This window comes from Pteropus vampyrus, unplaced genomic scaffold (assembly GCF_000151845.1).
Source record: "Pteropus vampyrus isolate Shadow unplaced genomic scaffold, Pvam_2.0 Scaffold22, whole genome shotgun sequence".
NCBI lineage: Eukaryota > Metazoa > Chordata > Mammalia > Chiroptera > Pteropodidae > Pteropus > Pteropus vampyrus.
This window is the reverse complement of record NW_011888803.1, coordinates 4904160-4915592: the sequence shown is the minus strand read 5'-3', so window position 1 is coordinate 4915592 and position 11433 is coordinate 4904160.

Here is an 11433-nt window from a genome sequence, read left to right as displayed (position 1 = left end):
AAGGTACCTTTGTAAAATTTCAGAATCCCTCAATTAATGTTGATAATGATAAATCTCAATTTAAAAAAAAACAGATAAATTATATTCCATATATGCTGCTTAAGAAAGCAAAAAAAGTATATATTTTGGAAAATTTTTTTATAAATAAATTATTTAAAAGCAAGTTTATAACATAATAAAAATAATACTATCCATTATAATGCATTCTAAAGTTTATAAATACGTTTCTATACTTTATCTTATAGAAATACTTTATCTTATTTGATTTCCATGAAATACAAGAGAGGGCAATCTACAATTGTCAAGAAAATTTGCTTATGTGGAACACCTCATTCCAGGGTGAAAAAGATGAATTAGGTGCTATGGCAATTTTCTCACTGAATATTATGGGTATTTAGATTGATTTTTTTTTTTTTTCAGAGAATTGTTGGAGATCTGATTATAATTTCAAAAAGTTTTAAAATCTAACTTTTTTTTCAAAAATAATTTACTGAGAGTTAGACATTATCTTTAAATTAAGTTACCCAAATCTTACAACAATGGTGCATAAATAATATAGAACAGATCTTATAAATATGCAGTAGATGCAAATTTTATTATTTATAATATTTTAAAAGTAGATATGTCCTGGATATTAACTTATAATTTTACATTAATTATGTCCTTGTATTTTCACAGTGTTCTTTATAGAATGCTGAATTACAAAAAACACACACGCATTCACATTGACTCTCAAAATTATGCTTACGTTAAGAATACAAAAATGTATTTTAAATCTTCAAATGTTGCTAGTATCCAGAATTCCATTTGAAATTGCAATTTTAAATGTAGAATTGCACTTAAAAAGCACAAAGTATGTCAGTTGACAGACAAAAAGTTTCAGAAAAGTTGCTTAGTCAATAGCAGTTTATATTGCATTGCAATATAAAACCATCTTTACATGAAACGTTCATTTTATGGTTCCTTCTACAGGAGATCAAAAATTAAATATATGCAGGAACATAATTAGAGGATTATGGCCAAAGACAATGCACAAAGGGAGAGATTTGCAAGACAAAAAAAAAAATGTGTTATAAGCAGTTTTTTAATGACTGCTTTAAAAACAAAGCTGAATTATAACCACAATTATTCTCTTGTTGTGTGGGAAAGGTCACATGAAATAATTCCTCTCTGATTTTATCCACTCAATACCATCTACCCAACCAGGGACAGCTTTTGTCTCTTTGATTTGACAGTGCAATGAATACAGTACCACTCTTTCTTTTGTTATAGTTATGAACTTGTCTTGGTCTGAACAGGTAATCAAAGGCAAAAAATATCCAATCAGTTCTTTGTAATGTCATAAAGAACCGAGTAGGTAACTGCATTTTGATTTCAGTGTGTGCACTATTAAATGTAAATGATATGACTGCTTCTAGCTCTTTTGCGTTATTTTTCACACTTCTTTTTCCAAATCTCACTTAGTCAACATTTACTTTTGTTGTCAAGGATACAGTATATATCTTCAAAAAACAGAGACTTGATTTCTGCCAGAATTAGAGGAGAGTTCAAATCCAATCACTAGGATTAGGTCCTGTTTAATAAGATAGTGTAGGTGGTTGACCATAAGGCCAATTGTTAGCCTAGGAGCTTGAACCAAGAATGAAATTCTAGGCCCTTGGGATTAAGCCTGGAGAAGCTTTCCTAGAGCTTCTAAACACTGTCTTTGGTAGCAAATAGTGAACTGCTTCAACTGCAACTGGGTTGTCATATGCTTTATTCATGGACCCTCATAGGAGCCACCATTTTTACATCGAGGCTCCTTGGAGAGAAAAATTCCTTAATAGTTGAACTAGCAGGGTCAATCAATACAGAGATGCCTGCAGGTGACCAGATAATAAATAAATAAGTAAACAAACAAACAAATAAATAAATAAATAAGAGAAGACTAAAATCAAACATCGATGACGTCCTTTAGCATTTACCAATCGATATGTTTTTATCTCTTGCTGAAAAGGTTATATGAAGGTTTTATCATTTTAGCAGCGTTATTATGTATGTATGTATATGTATGTATTTATCTATTACAGGGGTGAGGAGATGCAGAAGAGTGTGGAAATGAACAGAGTTCACAGGAACCACTTCATTAAAGATGAAAAAACTTTACAGATGTCTATTTAAGATATTGCATCTTTTTAGCAATTTGGTCTTTTTCAGTAAACTAAGATCCACATGAAGTTGTCCTATTGTTTCTTCTGAAATAAATGCACTTTAGCAAATGTGACATGCAGAAGTATTTCCTTTCCTTGAGAGTCTAATTTCAAAGTTGATTTAAAAGGACAAGTTACATTCTGGCAGGGCAATAGGTTTACTAGGTTGTGCTTGCTTATTTATTTGTTTCTTTAAGGATTTTCCACAACTTTGCCTTACTTAGCCCAGCCATTAAGCTTTAGGCAGGAAACTTTATTTTCTGGACTGAAGAGAAACACATGAACAACAGGTGAGATCATTATTCACAGGAATTCTTTTCTTTCAGTTCAGTTGACTGTGTTATGTGTCACAAGAAGAGTTACACTGAACTCTCAGAGTATCACAGGATATCCTGGAGGTTATTGTTGTAAACTAGATTCTCTGAAGGTTTATAAAGGAATTAGTCAGTCATGGTATCCTAGAAATGGAAGGTATCTTAAATGTCTGCATGTAAAGGACTGCCTGCATTGATGTTAATATTGGGGGTCCCTAGACAAGGTTTCTCATTCAGATATTTATGATTTATAACATCTACATGTTCTTATACAGAGATAATATGATGCTTTCTTAAAATATTTCTCAAAAAGAATATCAACCTCCATTTCCTAGACCCATAGAGGTGGAGGACCCAATGTCAACTCCAGCTTCTCCTTCCAATGACAAGCATAATTGCATGAAAAATGGCATTTTGAAACTGAAGTTAGGATTAGTAATGCCTTCATACAAATTTATTGCATACGTTGCTGAATAAAAATAAAGTACATATGAGAGTAGATATTAATATATTTGAAGAGGATGGTCAGAAATGATATGATATGTATTTTATCATATACATAGAAAACACGTAAGATGTCAATTTTTAAAAGAAAGTGCTGCTTATATAATAAGACAGTTTCTTTGTGATTTTGTGGTACTTATGATCATCATATAATGTACCTTTGCATGTCCTCTACTTGGAATGATCTTTATGAGAACTATGTTTACTTGGCAAACTCTACTAATTTATAAAGATTCACTTTATTCATCAATTTCTGAAGTTTTATTTTTTTTAACAATTCATGCAGAGTTCATTATGAATCAGTTTTTTCTGTGTCATTGCTGTGCCTTGATCAACCCTTTCTTATTGTCTGAGCCACACAGTATTTATTTTATTGCTGTAAATTCCTCCCCCTTCTGACTACAGTATCCTTGTGGGAAGGGACAATGTCAGATTCATTTTTTATTGTATTCTCAACATCAAGTTCAGTACCTGGTACATCATAGCAAATCAATAAATATATATAAAACAAATGAATGTGACCTAAACACCACACATATTAAACCCGTTTCAGTCTAAAGTTCTACCCAGATAAATATAATAAATAAATTAAATGAGTTTAGCTACAGACATATATTTATGGGTATCCTAGAACTATATAGGAATGGAGAGAAGGAAATGATAATGCAATACTATTATTCATAGACTAAAACAAAAGCAGTTCTTTAAATTTTCTAAATTATCTGTGCCCCTAGAAATCTTTTTAGATTTTAGACACTTAGTGTATGTTCTTTTTTATTCACTCTCTGGTAAGCAAGGCAATCAAATGAGAAATTTCTTGAATCTGTGCCTGGTTAGGGAAACTCATGAGAATAGAAAGAATTTGATTCACAAAAAGGTTTGGTACCATTCATGGAATGCATATTCTAATCACTACATGCTGTTTTTTTTTTTTTAAATGGCACTGATTATTTCAGAAGGAAGCACATCAACATTATTATAGTGAAACTAGAGTGGAATTATGGGTTTCTCTGCTTGGAAATTTTTTATTGCTTTTCTGAGAAGGGTGCACATTATGCATGCAGATTTCAACCTACTCTCAAATTATGAGAACATGAGAAAAATATTTTTATTATAAATCTGGGATATAGTTCAATCTACTATATCATATATTTTAGTAATCTGAGACATGTTAAGATATGAAGAATAGTCATTCTTTTATTTATTCACATGATAAATATTTCTTTGACTATTATAAGACATTGTGTTGGGCACTGTGGAAAATACAAAGATTTTAAAACATGAACAACTTAGAAATACAAATAAAAAATAAAATAGTAAGTAAAAAGAAAAAAAGACAATTAACATTCAATGTTCTCTTTTGACATTTTATAACCTGTATTCATGCTAAAGACAGCAAGATAAACAGTTTACAATGATTATGATTCTTCTAACTTTGTGAACATAAAATAAATCAAAGATGAACATCCTTCATTCCTCCTTCAAAAATCAATGCAATACTGAACAATCTTTATTCACTGTATTTATTTACTATACTTGAAAAAAATCTATAAATCATATACAAGAATCACTACGAGAATAAGGAATCAATTCTTTTTTTTTTTAAATTGAGGTATAATAGATATATAAGATTATGTTAGTTTCAGTTGTACAATATAACGATTCAATATATGTATATATTGCAAATGGTCACCACGATAAGCCTAGTTAACATCCATCACCACACATGGTAATAGAATTTTTTTCTTGTGTTGAGAACTTTTAAGATTTACTCTCCTAGCAACTTTGAAATATGCAGTGCAATATTGTTAACTATAATCACCATGCTGTATATTACATACCCGTTATTTTATAACTGGAAGCTTGCATCTTTTGACTAGGGAGCTAATTCTTAACATATTCCCTTTCATTATTATGCTTCTAAACTTGACTTTAACAATTAATTTGGCCAGCAAATGGTCTCTACAATTGGAACATTTAACAGCAAGAGCAAATGGACAAATGCTCACCACCTGCTCAAGCTGTCTTGCAATCAATCAGGCCTAACATTAAGAAACAACCAAAATACAATGATTAGTTAGGAAGATGGACCAAATGACATGGAAGTAATTTTACCACCAATACTTGAAGAATGTTTAAGCAGACTATATTCCTTTTTTTCTTCGTGAAACTAGAGTAGGATTATGGGTTTCTCTGCTTGGAAATTCTATCACAATTAAATAATACTTATCTGGTAGGTATTCAAAATTATTTACAGACACTGAGAAGGTATGTAGTTGGGCATGAGGATAGGTTAGGGAAGCAAGATCCTTTTGTTTTCAACCCATTTGACCAGAATATGGTGAATAACTAGGGCGACCATATAATTTATTGTTGAAAACCAGTGCTTTTCAAGGGAAAGGGGTGCTATTTTTAATTATGTCAAACAATTGGTATAAACTGGGACTTTTTCAAGCAAACTGAGATGCACGATCAAACAATGAATAATTAGCCATAACTAGACAATTTTAAATGAGTTAACACAGATCAGTGAAGTTAATTGTTATATATAGGCTATGTAAGGTAAAAGTTTTTAAAGTTTGGACCACGAAGTTGATATTCTAGTCTTTGAAAAGCATATAATTGGCTCAAAACAACTTGCTCCACTGTATCTTCTATGGTAAATGATGTGTATTTACATACTTTTCCCCAAAGAATAGTTCAGGATTCATGATCTTTATTTTTCTAAAAGCTTTTATCATCTAAAACTCTTATAGTAATACAATATTCTGGGCAACCAAAACACTGTAATGATTAGTAAGAAAGATTAATAAGGCTTGAAGCCAAACAGAGACCATTAGTCTAGGAGTTAAGAAATCTGGAGTATTGTTTTAACTCTAATGCTTACCAAGTAGGACCTACTTTCTCTCTGACTTAACTTTTTCATTGCTAAAAATGTGATAGTAGCACTAGTGAATTTCCTAGGGATGGCTTAGGGAAATACTTTAAACATGCAAAATGTTTTAGTTTAAATATTTTATTGTCAAAATCTTTGTAGTGATAAAGAAGATAAAAGAGGAGGCGTAAAGAGTCTGAGAACATAGAATTCAAATAGTTTAAATAGCATAAAGAGAACTACATTTAAATAAAATGGAAGGAAAATAGGTATTTCTGACAAGAAAGCTTTCAGCCCTTGTTGATTTGCTAACACTTTCAGAAAGTGTTATTTCTCTCTGAACTCCTCTCTAACACTTAATTGTTATTGTTTATCTGCATTCCCTACTGGACTGTATGCTTTGTAAGGTCCAATTACGTTTTATCTATCATTAAACTGCATAGTGTCTGACTTAAAGTAGATATGCAATAAATATTTTTTTACCAAATTCATTAATGTTGATAACAAATGGAAAAACAGAATAAGGCATCTCTATTTGAATATTAATAATCTCTGTTAGGTCTTTGCCAGATTCTATTTTCTTTTGAATTTTATGTTGATCTTTTTTAAAGTTCCCTTTTCTACTAAAACCTGGAAAAGAAAGCTTATAAGAACTACAAAAAGACCTATAAATTTTCAACATAGAATACCTCTTCACTGTGACACAGGAAGAACTGGTTTGGAAATTGAATGTGAATGTGGCTCTGTGCAAATAATCTATTCACTTTTGGAGGTGTTGCTCAGTTGGTGAGAAGATAGCACTAATAAGGGTAAGAGTGCAGGTTTTATCAGCTTTAGCCAGAGAAAAACTGCCCCAAAGTCACAGATTGTACCTTTAAGCTCAGCGAGTTCTCTTGGGTCACAAAGAGAGTGCAGATTACTCAGTACAATCTATTAACGATTTGGAAAACAAGCAGCTGATGGTAGATCTAATACACAAAAGACAGCACATTATTACTTTGCAGAGTACTAAAACAGAGTGAACCCATCAAACAAGTATACACTTAAGAAGTATATTTTTGTCATCTGTCCCCTTTAGACCACAGATCTAAAATGGGCATACCTAGTGAAGGAAACTTTAAATCCAAATTCTTAGAATATATCCAAATCATTACTGGAATCTCTGCTTGGAAGGAAGAAAATATGACCATGTGGTATTGATAATAGAATGTCAAAAGGGCAAAAATCAATCTGAAAATCATCAGTAGTGATCACATTAGGCACTTGCAGGGTGATAGATTCTGAAAATATTTGTGTATTGAAATAATGGTTTTCTTTGCAAAAATCTGCTTTTCCACATGCAAACAGCATTTCGTTGTATGTGAAGCTCTGTTTTTCCAGTAAACATTGATTTATGGCTCACTACCTAAATTAATTCCAGAAAAAGAACGTAATTTAGAAATATTTTTGATACATTCTGTTAAATTCAGTTATGAGACATCTGATTAGAAAGTGGTAAACCTGTCAGATATACTAAAAGAAAATGTTCACTAAGAAAAAGGTAATGGTAACATGTAATAGCCATCTACAAGTCATTCATCAGTCATGAAATTATACTTATTAAGAGCCCTTCCACATATAGCAATGTTCTAGTGTCACAGATGTTGTGCATCTTATGGTCAATCCTTTTTTTAAATGAATGTGTTATCTGGGAATGCTGATAAAAGGAACCAATTATTACTTTGACTGGGTTCTCAGATAAGAATAGAATCCAGATTTAGAAGAGGAAGACCTAGACAGGTTAAAAACAAACAAACAAACAAACAAACAAACAAACAAAAACTTTATACTAAACTCTTGTAGAATAGTTCCTTTTTGGATTCAAAGTTTACTTTTTTCATTTCAACTGGCATGCTCTTTATAGAACAGGTGCAACAAATACCCATCACTACCTTCTCAAAAATATAACTAATAGGCATTTAATAAGGCAAGTTGCATATTAGAAGCAAGCATTTGAAAACAGCTAATATTTATGCATACAAATAAATAATAAGACATGATTAAACATCAGTGAATGTACTATATAATATATGGTAAAACTATAAGGCAGTGAGCCTATCAATAACATTCTTCTAGGTGCAGATAAGCCTTTGGACTTGCCATTCTTTCTATTGTTATGCTTTATAAATAACTTACCTGTCTTCACAGAAGTAAAATGACGACACATACACCGCCCCCCCCCCCACACATCTCACAATTGATTCTGTTCCTCCTGGCAAGAGAAGAGTTGGAGATCTACATACTTAGTGGGCAGAGAGAAGAAGTGCTACTTTAACCAGGATATTTTAACCATGAGAGAATTCCTTTAGCAGATCAGATTCACCAGATCTCATGCTGTGCTATAAAACAAAACTGGTTCATACTGGAGCCTTGAACTACTGTCTCCCCTGATCAAAACTGCATGGCTTGGACATGGTTCCATAGTGTAGTGGTTAGCACATCTGCTTTGCACACAGAAGGGCCTGGGTTTGTGCCCTAGTGGAGCTACGGTCCATGGTCTACGGCCATGCCACCCTGAACGAGCCCGATATCTGATCTTGGAAGCTAAACAGGGTTGGGCCTGGTTGGTTAGTACTTGGACGGGAGACCACATAGGGAGACCAGGTGCTCTAGGCACAACAACAACAACAACAACAACAACAACAACAACAACAAACAACTGCATGGCTCTTAGAACATTTTTAAATTATGTAGGATACATGGCAGAATGTCTCCAAATGCTGCTCCTTAGTACTTGTTGCTGAGGAAGATTCAGAGGTTAAGCTATCTAGAGTTTTCTCAGAAAACGTTGTGGTAGATGGTACAATGAAAATAACATTAGCCAACTTTAATTGAAAGACAAACATCTGGCACACAGAATCTAATCTCAGAAACTGTGTTTAGAGATTCAGGAAGCTTAAATACCTTGTCAAGATCATAGAGCTACTTAGAGATGGAGAGGGATTTGAATCTTGGTCCATCTAAATTTAGAATCTCTGCCAGACAGATCCAGGTTTGAACTCTCTATCACTCACTAGCTGTGTAAACTTGGGCAGGTTTCTTAACTTTGGCAAGGTAAGCCTCTATTTTCATGTCTTTAAAATGAAAATAATGCTTACCTCATAGGATGTCTCTCTGTGGACTTGCTTTGAATCAGCAGTAAGGCTGTCAAGGCCCTGAGCTAGTTGCTGCTAGGGAAACACTATCTGTAAGACTCTCTCCTCCCACAAAGTGTTGGAGGTGTACTGGAAGACAGAAGACAATAACTTATTATAGGGTACATGTAGACATTTACCCCAATATGTGAAACATAAAAAAGGGATACCCTGTTTGAAGAGTGTGGGCGTGTGTAAGGAGGACACAAATCCACCCACTCAGTCTTTCCCAGCCACTTCTGGCAGTCTGGATTGGCACCTTTGAACCCTAGGGCTCTGAAAGCATCATTAGGCAACATAACCTCTGGGGGATTTTCAAACATAAAATCTGGTTTCTACTGTAGGTGCACAAATATCTGTAATAAAAGGCACAAATATGATAACATATATGTCCATTCGGATAGAGAGAGATCATAGTCGCTTGTTTCATGGAAGAGGGAAGAAGAGGGTCAATGATGACATCTTAAAGAAGATGTCCAGGAATGGGTAGGATTTGAAAAAGCCAAGATCATCACTGAAGAAGAAGAAGAGGAATGAAATGCATTTAACAGAACTATATCAGGAGGAAAGGCAGACTATGAAAAGAAAGGAAAGGAAAGGAAAAAAGTACCAAGCATCTTGGAGATGTGTGAGCAACTTGACTTAACTGGAGCTTCTAGTACACACATATAGGAGGTAGGAGAGATGGGTCTGGAAACCGGAGGCAATAAAGGACTATGTTAAGAGCATGGGTTTCGGAGTCAGACAGATGTGGGTTTGAGTTCCTGTTCTGACAGTAGTTGTGGGAACAAGGGCAATTGACTTAACTTCTATGAGCCTCGGTGTCATCTTCTGGAAAATGAAAATAATAATAATAGTAGAGCATTATAACATTTTTTTTTTAGTGCTTATTTTATGCCAGGCATGGTTCTAAGCATTTACAGGTGTTAACACAGTTAGTCCAAATGTGTTAACGACAACCTTGTGATATAATCATTACCACACGTTTTCAGATAAAGAGATTGAGACAAGAGAAGTTAACAAATCTGTCTATCAAGTCACCTAGTCTATCATGTCATACAGTTGATAAGACAGTGACTGGAATCTAGGCATTCTCATTCGGGAATCTCCCTTATTAGTTCAATCATGTACGTCATAGAGAATGATGAGAACTAAATGAGATAATACCTATAATATGCCTAGTGATGAGGGTCAGCACATGCTATCCTTAAAATATGGCACCTTGGCGTATTGAATATTTTAAGCCCAAAGAGTTTGAGAAAATGGCAGAAGCAGGAAGGTCAGAGTCTTTCCCTCCCACTCCTCTTCCTTTACACTGATACAGATTATAAAATACTCATGTGACAAGTACACTCTCTATGACCAGAGAAAAGGAATATCTTTGTCTCAGAAAACAAAGGGATGCCAAGAACCCTACACAAAGGCTTTGCTATGGTCCCCACTTTCTTTATTATACTTTTCTCATTCTTCTTAACCTATCATTTTTCTACAAAATTGTCTATTCTTTATCAAATCTAACATAAATATACTCAGGTCTACTGTTTCTTCAGGTTTTCATTTCCTTATGACATCCCTCATCTCATATAAAATTTGCATTACATAAATGTGTATGCTTTCTCCTGTTAAACTGTCTTTTTCAGTTTAATTATCCGACCCAGTCAGAGACCCCAAGAAGGTGCAGAAAAAATTTTTTCCTCTGCTGTACTAGCCAAGTGTCAGGCATAGAGTAAGGATTCAACTGAATAAGGCCTCACATAAAAAAGAGAGGAAGGCAGGGCAGAGAAAGAGGTTGAAGCCAAGTCATACAAAAGCTCTAGAATACCATGCTTAGGGACAATTTTGACATTTTCCAGTTGGCAATTTTAATTACATATGGGATTGCAACAGGCTTGTGCTGTGATTTAGAAAGATTCATCTTTCAAGATATCAGTTTAAAAAGAGAGATGAGTAGAGACCAATTAGACTTTTATTGTAATAGTCATTAAATAGGCTGAGAAAAAGGTGGTGGCTGTGTAGAGGGAAAGGAGGAAACATGTAAAAGCTATTGCACAGACGAAGATGAAAGGTGAAGCAAACAAAAGATGACTCAAGGTTTCGAGGCTGGGTGATGGGAATAATGCTGCTGATGCCATTAATAGAAATGCAGAAATCAGGGGGAGAAGCTGGGCCTTGAGGGAAAAAAAATGATGAGTACATATTTTTTTACAGACTTAGTCTGAGGTGATGACAAATCATTTAGGTGGAGATACACAGTAGGCAATCAGCTTTGCAGGAACTCAGCTCCATAGAACAAATATACAGCAATATCTAAACTTTTTTTCTCAGAACACTTTGGATTAAATATTTTGAGAACAAAACACATATATGTGTATTATATA